This window comes from Notolepis coatsorum (genome assembly GCF_963971535.1).
Source record: "Notolepis coatsorum genome assembly, chromosome: 2".
Classification (NCBI taxonomy): domain Eukaryota; kingdom Metazoa; phylum Chordata; class Actinopteri; order Aulopiformes; family Paralepididae; genus Notolepis; species Notolepis coatsorum.
Genome location: NC_140166.1, coordinates 72,451,738 through 72,465,551, shown reverse-complemented (window position 1 = coordinate 72,465,551; position 13,814 = coordinate 72,451,738). Strand labels below are relative to the sequence as shown.

General features: G+C 37.5%; 1 protein-coding gene across 1 annotated transcript in view; it reads left to right on the top strand.

Moving 5' to 3' along the window:
* znf710b (zinc finger protein 710b) overlaps positions 1 to 13,814 on the top strand; it is a 77,540-nt gene that overhangs the window by 12,612 nt on the left and 51,114 nt on the right. The gene's annotated exons all lie outside the window — the stretch shown is intronic.

Genomic DNA, 13,814 nt, shown 5'->3' with positions numbered 1-13,814 from the left:
GCGCTTTTCGTCTAGGCTGCCGCATGTACTCACTCCTCATTGAGACAAATTTAAAAAGGACGCTGCCACCCAAAAAGAAAAAAGAAAACCTATATGGACACTAGACACAAGCCCTAACGTTAAAGATCAAAGTAAGCGTTCTACAGATATTAAGCGTAATTTTGTAAAATGTCCGGTGTCGTGGGAAATTCCACATCACCGCAGCAACCCTACCATACAGTTGAAAAAGCCAGTTTCAAGGAAATGGTATACACTGAATTTTCAATATGATGGATGTTATTTTAGATGGGAAATCGGGGATAGTTATATCTGCATTGAACACTGCCCACTTTATCAATTCTGATTGGAAGCTGGAATCAAATAGCTTGAATCCTTCCGGTCAGAATCAAAATAAAAGCTGCAACATATGTGTCTTTTCAGCTTTTATTTATTATTATTATTATTATTATTATTATTATTATTATTATTATTATTATTATTATTATTATTATTATTATTATTATTATTATTATTATTATTATTATTATTATTATTATTATTATTATTATTATTTATTATTATTATTATTATTATTATTATTATCTTTTAAATTAATTTTAAATGATTTATTTAAAGCAATATCGCCAGTACTGGGAATTTCAATATCGTCCAAACCTACCTATCATCAAGTATAAAGTCTGAAGCTGCTCCATAGACAATTCATTGGGAAAGTTGGTAAAGATGACACTTGAGAGTTCTCAGGTGATTGTTCTGAGTTGGATGTAGCCTAATCTTTATTAGTAAATGATGTTCAAAACTGCAAGGCGGGTTGCTAATGCTATGCAACATATTTCACACTAACAACTAGCTGGCATTCTTTTTTGCATAGTCTGACAGATATGCCGACTATTTACCAAGGCCCAACGCTGTTACAACCTAGGACCATCATTATACAGCTTTGATATTTTTTCAGGCGACAATATACCCATTTAGTTTCCAAATATGTGGTAAGTCCATCTAAATAATGCCTGTTTGGAAATTTGCTCCAACGTTTTCAGAGATTGAGTGGCTGCGACAGGACTGGGGTTGACGCTTGCCCAGTTTAACCGATTGTCCTGCTATATTTATTTTTCTGTAATTGATCAGTCTTCCCAGTTAGTAGCTAGATTAATACATTTAGTGGAAGTGGCAATAATCAAATAATCTGGATAAAATCATCCGTCTGAGTCAAATGACGCTAATGGTCATTTTGAGCCTCTCCTGGTCCATATATGGGCATAATGTGTGCGTGCCGTGACGTGAGGGCTTCCCCTTTCTTGCCACCAAGAGGATTCCTCCTTTTTAACTGGGCATGCATGTGTCAGCCCCAGTCTCCTAGAGCCATATGAAATCCGTTTTATTTTTTTCCAAATTCCATTTTATTTTTTTCCAAATTCAGTTTTTTCCGTTTTAATATTTCAGAATTCTGTATTTTGCTTTGTACGCTCATTTTATCATCAGAAATAGTGTCTAATAAGTGGGAATGAATAAATGTCCACAATTTAATAAGATATAACAGTCCATTTAATAGGGCCGTCTTAAATACTTTGAAGCTTCGAAGCTTCGTTCGATGGGCATGGGATTCGAATATGAAAATAAAATTTGATTATTTAAAAAAAAAAAAAATTATATATATTTTTGCTAAATCAACTCTGCCTCTCTTTGTTAACTACAACAAGCAATGCTGTTTGTTATTTAAGATGAGGTCGGACTCGGCACTGACAGATTTGTGTTCATTGTGCTGCTTTTATAAAGCCTCAAATGACGGCTTACAATATTTCATGAAAGCAAAGTGTTTTGTTTGTCTAAGATTTTAAAAGGTTTAAACTTTACAGCACTGACAAAGTTGAACAAAGTGCTGTACAAGTCCCACAACATAAAAAAAAAAGTAAAAAAAAAAAAAAAAAGAAAATTATTTTTTTATAGTGGATTCCATTTTTATTGCTCAATTCCGCGATTCCGTCCGCGATTCCGTGATCGCGGATTCCATATGGCTCTACAGTCTCCTCTGTAGACCCGACGGTCTCCTTTAACGAGGCTAATGTTTCCCTTCCTCAGACGCGCAGTGTTACTGACTTGTGAAAAGGAATTTGAATCATAGCTGTGGATATATGCTTGATACGACATATGAGCTACCTGTTTTATAATTTATTAAAATATCTATACCTTTTCCTATTGGTTCCTGATTTTTATGTTGGCTTGTCCCGTTCCTGATGTCATGACTCATGTTCCTACTCCCTATACAAGCCTATATGGTAACTTAAACTAGTTCTGTGTAATAAAGGAAAAGTTGAGCGAAAATGAGAGGAAACTTTCATTATGCTCGTACATAGTTAATTATGAACTAATTGGACTATTTTGTCCAAATGTCCAAAACATCAGCATAAAGTATTGTCATAGGTGTACAATCAGAACATCTAGAAGGATTTTTTTCATAATTTCATAAAATATTTAGTCCACAGTACATACAATTGTACTGTAAGGAAATTACTTAATCAATGTACCATTTCCACAAGAATAGCCTATATTATGGAGAAATGATAGTAAATGCAATTCTATCTCAAATAAAAATGTTGATCCCATTCTGAATTCCTATGTCATCGATATATTGTAGTCAATGGAGACATTTCTAAATATTCCAAATATTTAGAAAAACATGCATGGAAATGGACCAAACTTTGCGAATAGGTCCATTACGCCGGCTGAAAATGATGGTACAAGCTACATGTCTGTAATTTTGTTGGATTGTCTGCCCAAATGAGAGACAACTCTCTCTCATTTTTGCAAAAACTTTGCAAACTAAAACATTTCCGGATAATGCTGCCTTTAAATGGGGTCGTGTTTACCATGTTCACAAGAATAGTCCATTTCTTCCCGATGGAAGCTTTCTCTCATATCACATGCAGGTAACCTACATGCCAGATCCCTGGTTGGCTGGCTATCCTTACAAAGTCTGACATATATGCTGTATGTTTGCTCTGTAAAGGTGCTAAAGTCAATATTTAATGTGACAGAGTCATGCAGAGTGTAGGGCCTGACCCATACAGGGTTCTTACCAGTAGGGCTGATGTTGACAACTGGAGAGGAAAAACTAGCAATATCTGATAGTGATAAAGATTTTTTCTTTGATGGTTATGTGAAAGATTCACCTCTCCTAAGAAATGATCCCTCAGATTTGTCTACCAAATGAACACAAAGGGCTCATTGAAACTAAAGCTATATTTGACTGCTGAAATGGGTCGTTAGACTCAGTCGTTACCTAACATTTCAAAACACACTTGTAGAAAGAGTTGTATATTAGCGTACTAGTAGGCTAAGATATAAAGTTGGTATTTTTTCTGGTATAGGCCTGGGTATGTATGGTATGAATAGGTATGTAGCGGTATGAGATTTTGATTATTTGATTATAAATACTATAAATATTTGATTTGATTATAGTAATTAACACGGTTTCATGGTATTGCGGTTATTATCCGGTAATTTATTTTGCAACATTATGGAGGGACTTTCTTTTGCCTAGTTTTAGGTTTAGGCTAAGAGTGAATTGGAAATAGTCTATAGCTGAGCTCAGATATTTTTTTATCATAATAGTGAAACTAGTTGATTGTGCTGCTGATATCCCTAAATGGGACATGAATGAAATCAGGCGCCAAGTATCGATATTTAATTATAAAAAAAAATTGTATAAGGAAGTTGCATTGTTCATTTCAATACCTGTAATAGTACAGTAGTCCACACACACACACACACACACACACACACACACACACACACACACACACACACACACACACACACACACACACACACACACACACACACACACACATGTGCATTCAGTTAAGTTGGAATATGACTGTAATACAAACAGTTCAGTTTGTCAGGTACATGCAACACAGATTACAGTGTTTACATCTGTCTGCTTGAGAAAATACCATGTTCTGCAATAATGATTGAAGTGAGATGAACAGACTGAACTTTATTTTATTAGATAAAACATGTTGACAAAGTTTTACTTTGCAGTTGAAAAAAGGTAATAAATGAAATTTGATACAAAAAAAAAAGATTCACAATACTAAGCGTATCGCGATATATTTAGTATCGCGATACTATCGTGACGCAAGTATCGTGCTAGTATCGTCTAACGTTTACATTGGTTTACGTTACTTATAGATTTGTTCTGAGAACAAAGTTTACTGATCCAGTGACATCATTATAATTTAATGAAACTAGACTTTACACATGACAAAACATAAAAACTAGGCTATACACATAACAAAACATAAAAACTAGGCTATACACATGACAAAACATTAAAAACAAGGCTATACACATGACAAAACATAGTAAAAACCAGGCTATACACATTACAAAACATCATAAAAACCAGGCTATACACATGACAAAACATAAAAACCGGACTCCGCGGAAGTCCGTGCGTACTCAAAGCGGACTCCGGACTCCTAGGCTTGGGCGGTATAATTTTTCTCATACCTTCATACCTTTCTGACATCACACCCCGGTATATGGTATATGCCGGTATGACTTTCATCAGCGGGGGGGGGGGGGGGGGGGGGGGGGGGTGGAGGAGGAGCGGAGCTAAGTTAACAATATACTCATTATCATCATACATAAAGATTTTTCCGGGAGTAAATACTTGATATCTTAGTCATAACCATAGTTGCAAGACGTTATAATGAAAGGGTCTCGTTATCTTGCATTGTTTCTACATAAGCAAGCACACGTTCATTTACATCCACAACATAACTGTGCTGTGGTATCTTAACTCATTGACCGCCACGCTTAAGTGCGCCAGAGGGCGCTAGAACGCCACCTCTTTAATCAATGGGAGGAGTGGGAGATTTGTGAGTGCTTAAAATATATCTTAAATTATGGCTACTCGTCGATTATCAGTGAGTTGCTTGCAGTCAACATGTACAAACTCGTTGTTATGATCGTTATTTCCGGGAGCCAGCTGGACCCTGTCTGATATTGCAATGCCTCAATACCGCCTCCTGGTGGATTTCGGGCGAGTTACACTCCACTCTAAACCGGAAGTGGCGCTCGGTGCATCTGGGGAAAAGCTCCGCCAGAGATATGTTGTTACGTGGACGATGGATCAATATACACACCTCGAGTGCATTGGATCGCTTTCGAGACGCAATAATCAATATGCTTTCGGCGTTTATTGCGTCATACGAACGGAAAATGGATCTAGCAGATCGACGTCAAATAATTGGATTTTTTTTTCTCCAGACGCATCGGCCAGAGGTAAGAGGAATCTAACGGTATTTCCAGCTCGATTGTGCATTTATTTCATTGCAATCTGTCCGATCAACGTATGGTGTCTTACTAAAGAAAGCCGTTAGTGACAATCAAGGAATCATAAACGACCCCCCCCCCCCTTTCCTTCACGCATGATGGAGCATAATGTATAGCGATCATATGCATTTGAAATTTTTAACATAGCGTGTATAGGGACGAAACGCCAATCGATAATGTATAATACGTGTCGGGGCCTGTAACGCGCGTTCTAGGAATTACTGCTATACAGTCTAAAAACATACTTCGACGGTACTAACACGACAATGTATGAATGGAAAAATATAACGTTCCCACATCCGGAACGATAGATACCCGATGTTGAATGGGCCATAGTAATGTCGATATAGCTATATTATTTAAAAAGTTATAGCCCTGCAATGAAGGTGAGCCACTCCATAGGCTTACAGCGCTGGCAGAGGGTGGTAAAGATGGGCATACTGCATGGCAGCCATCCAATGTGTTAATAAACGGACGGCCACCGGTCCATAACCGCATTCTATAGAAGAAGGGCTAGATCCACAAAGAATGGATTGCACGGTGCTAGTTGCACCCTACTTACAATTCATTATAAATTGAAAACGGGGGACCTTGGTGTAAACAAGACGAAAGTATTTCTCTGGTCTGCACACCTTAACAATTGTGTGTATTGAGCCTTACTGTATTCTACCCATTCTACAATCTGTTAATAAAAGTTTCAATCAAATTTAGATTAACACACATGCGAGATGGGCGACCCACAGGAACACGCGTGTGACGTCATCTTGGTCAGCTCAGCTCTGCTGCTGAGCTCTGACTGAGAGAGGGAAAGACTGACTGCCTTGCCCTCTGCTGGCGCATGCTGTGCACTACAATCAACTCTGTGTCAGTGTAATAGAAAGAAACGCATCTGTGATTTGGCACACAGTCTGTGACGTCACAGTATTGAAAATCATACCGGCGGGATTTCGAAATACCCTGGTATACCGTAATACAGCTCACTTGGTGTCACACAAAAGGCTGCTCGCCATTTTGGTTGACATCGACCTGCATTTAATGTGACACCGATCTGCATTTTACTCTGAACACTCACTCCATGCCAAGAGAGAGTAGGGCAGGATTCATGGTTAAATGGGTAGGATTGGTCCGGTAAAATGTTGGCAGGTAGATGACGCAACATCTTGTTTTACTATTGCTAATCGTCATCCATTCCATTTGGACCATGTCTTTTTTCATCATCTGAAGAAACTTGAGAAGTTGAAATGGCTTTTCCAAATGAAGTGTGTAAAACTGCCAGTTTTATTTCGAAATCTTGAAAACGGAGATAACCTAGACTCTTTATTCTGACATCGGATGACGACGCCATGACAGAAGTGTAAACAGTGTGAAAAATGTTTGGTAAATGTAGTAAACTGGCGCGAGACATGTAGGAAATTGGTATACGCTGGACTATGAAAGCTCAAACGACTGCGGACATGCCGCGGGGAGTCCGGTCCGCGTACGTTCCGCCCGACTATATGGGGGCCTTTATGCATCATCACCAAGCCGTTTCTCCACTGGCTCTTACATGTGCGCACTAAGCAATGTAAGAAATAAATAAAACCAACAATAAATAATATCATAGAGAACAAGATGGTATATGGAATATTAATACAGTCTTCCACTATAGTTAGCTATTTAATTATTTTCTGACATGGTTCGTGGAGTCATGACTATAAATGTAAAATGTACTTGTTAATGATGATGTCGTATTTATTATTATTATAATTATTTAATTCCGAGGATGTCTGTAGAATCGAAGTGAACACAATCCCCAACGATTTCCCCCAAATGAAGCTGTAAAAAACTTGGGTGCACACCAATACATCCAGATATAGTCGTATTTATTATCATTATAATTATTTAATTCCGAGGATGTCTGTAGAATCGAACACATTAAAAACCAGTCTGTCCGACTGCCTTTTCAAGTTTGTAAATCATGTTCGTAGCTACGAACAAATGTACAAAAAGAAGCCTTTCAAGAATGCCAAAAAAGTTAGTAAATCGAGTTACGAAGAAATTGGTTGGTAACTTTCTCATAAGTCCGTTCGAGAATGAGGTTTTTACAAACGAGAATTGTTTGTAAACACTGAAGTAAATCTTACAATGGCAGGTATATTTTCTTTTTAAATCTAACTCTTCAAGAATGGATATCAATGTATGCAATTCTCAGTTTGACAGGAAAATCACAGGTCGAGCCTTTAAAGCAACCAGTTCATGATGAGGCAATTTTTAACAGGCTGTCAGTTTCGCATCACCCAGAGGAGGAAATTCCAGAAACAAACCATGTTGGTGAGTGACGTGTCCGATTATCACATGTCCTCCTCACAACAGAACGATAGGATTAAGGTTGAAAATCGGTGAAGTGCCCCTTTAAAGCTACAATGTGTACTTATATATATATATTAGGGCTGGCCTGACCCCTATTAGTCGAATAGTCGACTAATCGATCGAAAGGAGCCGTAGTCGACTGCCAACCTCTTAGTCGAATGCAAACAAATATATATATATATATATATATATATATATATATATATATATATATATATATATATATATATATATATATATATTAAGGCTGTCAAATATATCGCGTTAATATCGCGTTAACTCCCGATTCTATTAATGCCACTAATTTTTTTAACTCAAGATTAACTAAAAATTTTTTTTTTTTTTTTTTACTAGACTTCACTCAGGTGTATTATTGATGCTCTCATTGATACTATGTTTGTTTCTGAAGTGTGTGTGTGTGTGTGTGTGTGTGTGTGTGTGTGTGTGTGTGTGTGTGTGTGTGTGTGTGTGTGTGTGTGTGTGTGTGTGTGTGTGTGTGTGTGTGTGTGTGTGTGTGTGTGTGTGTAAGATATAGAGAGAGAGGGGGGTGAGAGAGATGAGGAAGGGGCAAAAGAGAAAAAGAGCTGGGAGAGTGTGTGTGTGAGGGAGAGAGGGGGGTGTGTGATTAATCAGCCCTTGTGTGTGTGAATGTAACAAGTTCCTAACGTTTTCTTTCCCCTATTATTTCATGCACACTTTATTCATTGTTTTAAATTATTATTTTCTTTTAAGTTATTTTGTGCATCACTCTGTTTTGAATTTGATGCAAATTTGCAATGCATGAGGGTCATCCTTTTGTGTTAAATGGCTGCACAAAGCAAGCATTTGTTGACTCGCATGTTGATAAGAGTATTAAAACTTGGAACTTGAAAAAGATCTGTTTAAGGTAAAAAAAAAAAAAAAAAAAAAAAAATGCGATTAATTTGCGATTAATCGCGAGTTAACTATGGACAATCATGCGATTAATCGAGTTAAATATTTTAATCGTTTGACAGCACTAATATATATATATATATATATATATATATATATATATATATATATATATATATATATATATATATATATATATATATATTATTATATATATTATTATTATTATTATTATTATAATTATTTTTTTATCATTCTTTCCAAAAGAAAAGAGGCCTAGAAGCGTGGCTAACGCTAATGGCACGCATACCAGAGGCTAACTGCCTAATAAAACACAGAGACACTGAAAGAGGATTTCACCCATCTAATGAACACACTAGACTAGACAAATATCAAGATGTATCCATCAGTGGACCAATTGCATGCTTTTGCAGAGGACAAGAAGCCTTCCGTCGACTCCTTCAGACATTAAGCACCCCCATAGCCCAAATGGAATGATACAAAAATTAATAATAATAATTTAATTAAAAAAAGAAAATTTCAATTTATTTTTTCATATTCGACTATCGGCTAATTTCGGCCTATCAAAGTCGACTATCCAAATCCTTAGTCGGGGACAGCCCTAATATATATATATATATATTAGTGGTGGGACTCTATACAAAATTTTAATCGAATTAATTCGAGACTTTATAGTTAATTAATCTAAATTAATTAATTAAAAGCTAAATTTTTCAATTCAAATGAATTTTGGTATACGAGTGAATCAATGAATATACATTATACATACGTTTAAGCAGCAAAATCCTGTATTAGCTACTACACAGACCAACAGATCAATGCAATTTTTAACAAAGTGCAGCAATTTTAGGAATAATATATATATAGCACAAAGGCCCTTTTGTAAACTCAAGCACTTTCGAGGTAAAAGTAAAATGCAGGGGGAGCTCCAGTAGCTCCCCACGTACCGCGAGTGCTATTTCAGCGCCGTGGACAACCGTGCTCGTCACGGATCTGGGGCTGAGCGCGTTCGAATCCCGGACGGCAGCCGTGCCTTTCCCAGAGTGTCTTCCCCCCCATCTGAACCCTTTCAGCCTGCTTCTGTCGGTCGAACTTGACCAAGTATAAATGCGATGAAAAAAGCGATAAACGCTATAAGAACCAGCTGACTGGTCAAAGTTAAAAAAAAAAAAAAAAAAGTAAAATGCAGTACTTTCAAGTACATTCCAGAACAGTTGACCATTGGAAAAAAATAAACCCTTGATTGATCTCAATTTCTCTTCTTTTTTTTCTATGAACAAACCAGACTAAGAAAAAAAGTTATTTGCGATTTATTATACTTTATACTTATAGCACATGCATGAGTCTGGTCTCTTTTGAAAGGTAACATTCTTACACAATAAAGAAAAACCATCATGCGATTAAATGCATCAATTCTTTTTACTTTTAATTAGGGATGTTCGATATTGGCTTTTTTACCTATACCGATATTGTCCAACTCTTAATTTCCGATACCGATATCAACCGATACCGATATATGCAGGGCCCCCCCCCCCCCCCCCCCCCAAAAAATGGAATAATTTCAGGTAATTAACATTACATATCTCTTGTCGTGGAATTAACACAACATTATGCATACTTTTGACAATAAATAAAATCAGAATTTGTTCTTACTTGCTTGCCTGGGTAAATAAAGGTTAAATAAATGTAAAAAAATAAAATAATATATTTTTTAATTTTTTTTATTTTGAAAACCGATACCAATAATTTCCGATATCACATTTTAATGCCAATATCGGCTGATAATATCGGTAGGCCGATAATATCTGACATCCCTACTTTTTATTCTTTCTGTAGTTCATTAATCGAAATTAATGCGATAAAGTCCCAGCCCTAATATATACTATATATTATTATTATTTTTTGCTTCAAGACATTGACACAGTAACGTCATATTAAATTAATGCCCCTGATTTTCCATACATTTTAAAGGTCAACATGGCACCAGTTTTAGAAAATTTTACACTAAAACAGACAGTAAATTTACACACCAACATATGGACAGTTCACACACGAAATGCAGCAGGTATTTTGCTAATCAGAAGACGATTTATTGTTGATTGATACACAGCTGGTAGCAACAAGGCACTTGAACTTTATAACACGCACTACGCACAGGATCGTATAACAGATGCAGAATTAACAGATTAAACAGATTAAACCGGAATACATGAATAATCATAGGCTTCTAACAGTCACTTTGGACCGCCCGCGAGGTCCACCCGTATAGGGATTTATTAGGGATGCACCGAATGGGAAATTCTTGGCCGAAACCGATACCGAAAATAGGAAACAGTTGGCCGAAAACCGAATGCTGAAAGGCCGAAAATGACTAATATAAATATATATATAATGTATTTTTTATTAATTTTTTTAGCTACCTGATTATGGCAAAAGACATGATTATGGCTAAACTTAAATAATATTAATAATCACTATTATGGGCCCATAAAACATTTATTCAGCACTTTTGAATGCATACATTAATTCCAGACTGACTGCTGAAAGATTGTACAATTTAAACATTTTCTCTTTGCATACAACAAAATGTGCATTAAAGTCAAGTGCATTTTCTTTTTTCTGTAGGATAACTACAACAAAGTGCATTCAGAACAAAGCCAAGGTGCTTTAAAACTGCATAAAGATCTGCATAAAGACACACACGAGAGGGAGAATAGCTTATAGCAGACTTAATGATGTTACTGTAGTGGCTACTGTCATAATTCATTATCATGTATGTTGTGTATGTCATAAATGTCACTATGAATTGAAAATGGAGGACCCTGATGTAAACAAGACAAACGTCTTTCTCTGGTCTGCATTCCCTTAACAATTGTGTGTATTGAGCCGTACTGTATTGTACCCATTCTGCAATCTGTTAAATAAAGTTTTCATTAATTCATTCACCTCCCTTGGGTATTTTATGGCCACTTCCGTCCGCGCCTCACTCCAGCGTACTTGACTTACTCACAGGTTTTTTCTAGTTCAGTACTGTCAAGTCTAGGCACATAGCGAATTAATGAATGAATGAAAACTTTATTTAACAGATTGCAGAATGAGTACAATACAGTACGGCTCAATACACACAATTGTTAACACATTCGTTACCAAGTAAACAAATCACGGTGCTACTCTCGTTGGCTCTCAGAATGGTAGCCAGAAGCCTGCAGCATCTAGTGCTACTATCGTTAGCTCTCAGAATGGTAGCCAGTTAGCCTGCAGCACCGTAGTACTAATAACGTTAGTATTGTGTATTCAAAAACGCACCGGACTGCGACGTAACGTTTTACCGTTTATTTGCTTGCTCCACAACAACACACACATCAACTCTCGTTACCACAACGCTTTACGGTATTTTCACAGCACTGTCGCAACATTACCGTAAAACGTGAACACCGTTGTGATCCACTCGCTCCACTAGTGAGGACTGGTCTCGCCCTCTGCTGGCGCGTGTGTGCACTACAACCAACGTAATTATACTGAAACGCATCTGTGATTTTGACGGTATTGATTTTCAATACCGTCGGGATTTCTAAATACCCTGATATACCGCAATACGTCATACCGCCCAATAGGGCTGGGCGATAAAACGATAACGATAACTATCGCGATAAATTATTTCCTCGAAATAAACGTGGTCGCAAAGTTTCGATATATCGATTTTCCAAGCTTGGCTCCGTTCAGCCTCGGCTCAGCACACTTACTAACAACAACCAACGTTACGTGATGACGTGCTTACGCACAACAGCTAACAACCAATCAGTGAAGGAGATGGCCGAGAGCGAAGTAGACCCGGAAGGAGGTAGGACTCACTCAACAACAAGGCTTGCTAGGCTAATTAGCTTGCACAGCGATGTTTTATATATTTACGTGCCGAGTATGTGTGTGGCGTGAATTCTGAGGCCACGTTTATAGTAGTGGGGGTATACAGTGGACGTTGTTTCAATATATTGTGGCGGAAGAGAGTATTTTAGTGTCATATTTAGCACATTGTCATGGAATACACCGCTTAAATACAACAGGCTGGCTAGGATAACTAGCTTGCACGGCACTGTTTTATATATTTACGTGCCGAGTATGTGTGTGTTTTGAATTCTGAGGCCATGTTTATAGTAGTGTGGGGTATACAGTTCGTTTCAATATATTGTGGCGGAAGAGAGTATTTTAGTGTCATATTTATTGTCATGAGATACTCTGCTTGTCGGCTAACTGCTAACGTGCGCGGACTGATGACGACATCAACTCGACTTGAGACATTCGCAGCAGCATAAGAAGTTAATTAAACTTGACAGACATTATATCGACGATAATTATCGATATCGAATTATATGAAAATAATTTTATAATTTTATCGCGATAACGTTTTTGGTCATATCGCCCAGCCCTACCGCCCAAGCCTAGATGCTATATTCCTTTACTGCACACTGAATTCAGCTCCCAAAACGTATTCCATGCTACATGCTACACGCATAGATTCACCCTAACAGGAAAGTCCATTCGAGATCCAAAAAAATAAAACACCGTTCTGCCACAGGGAACACTGCATTATCGAGACAGCGCCCCTACGAGGATCTGGCCGGTAATGCACTTTTCCGAATTCCAAGAGTAGGGTAAATCTGCAGTGCCGCTCGGTGACATTGAGTAGGTTATTAAAATGGAATAAAAGCCAAAACAACCTTGCCACGGACATGTCCGTGGTTGGCCCTCAACCGTTGGATCCGAAACACGGACATGTCCGTGCTTGGCCGGGAATGTGTTAAGGGGATGCAGACCAGAGAAAGACGTTTGTCTTGTTTACATCAGGGTCCCTCATTTTCAATTCATAGTGAACATTGCTCTGGTTGAGTAGTAGTACCTACTTACTGGTCACGGGCGGCTTCAATAACGAATGATAATACATTTTGTGAATACATTTGTTGAAACAACTTTGTTGGGCGACGGCTGCGCTCTAACGTTACATAGCTTAATTAACGTGCATGACATACCTGTGTAACGTTAAGCAGCTTGTGTTCAGCTGGGAAAGCATCACTGCATACACTTTGTTAATCCAAACGGAAACGTATTATGAAACCAGTATGAGACGATGTGCTTATTTATCGTTTCAATTCGAAAAGTTGATCTTGTTTAGCCCGTCATTCAGTGAATACGGATTTCAGGGTGATGATCAGAGCCAATCAGAGACAGATTGGGGC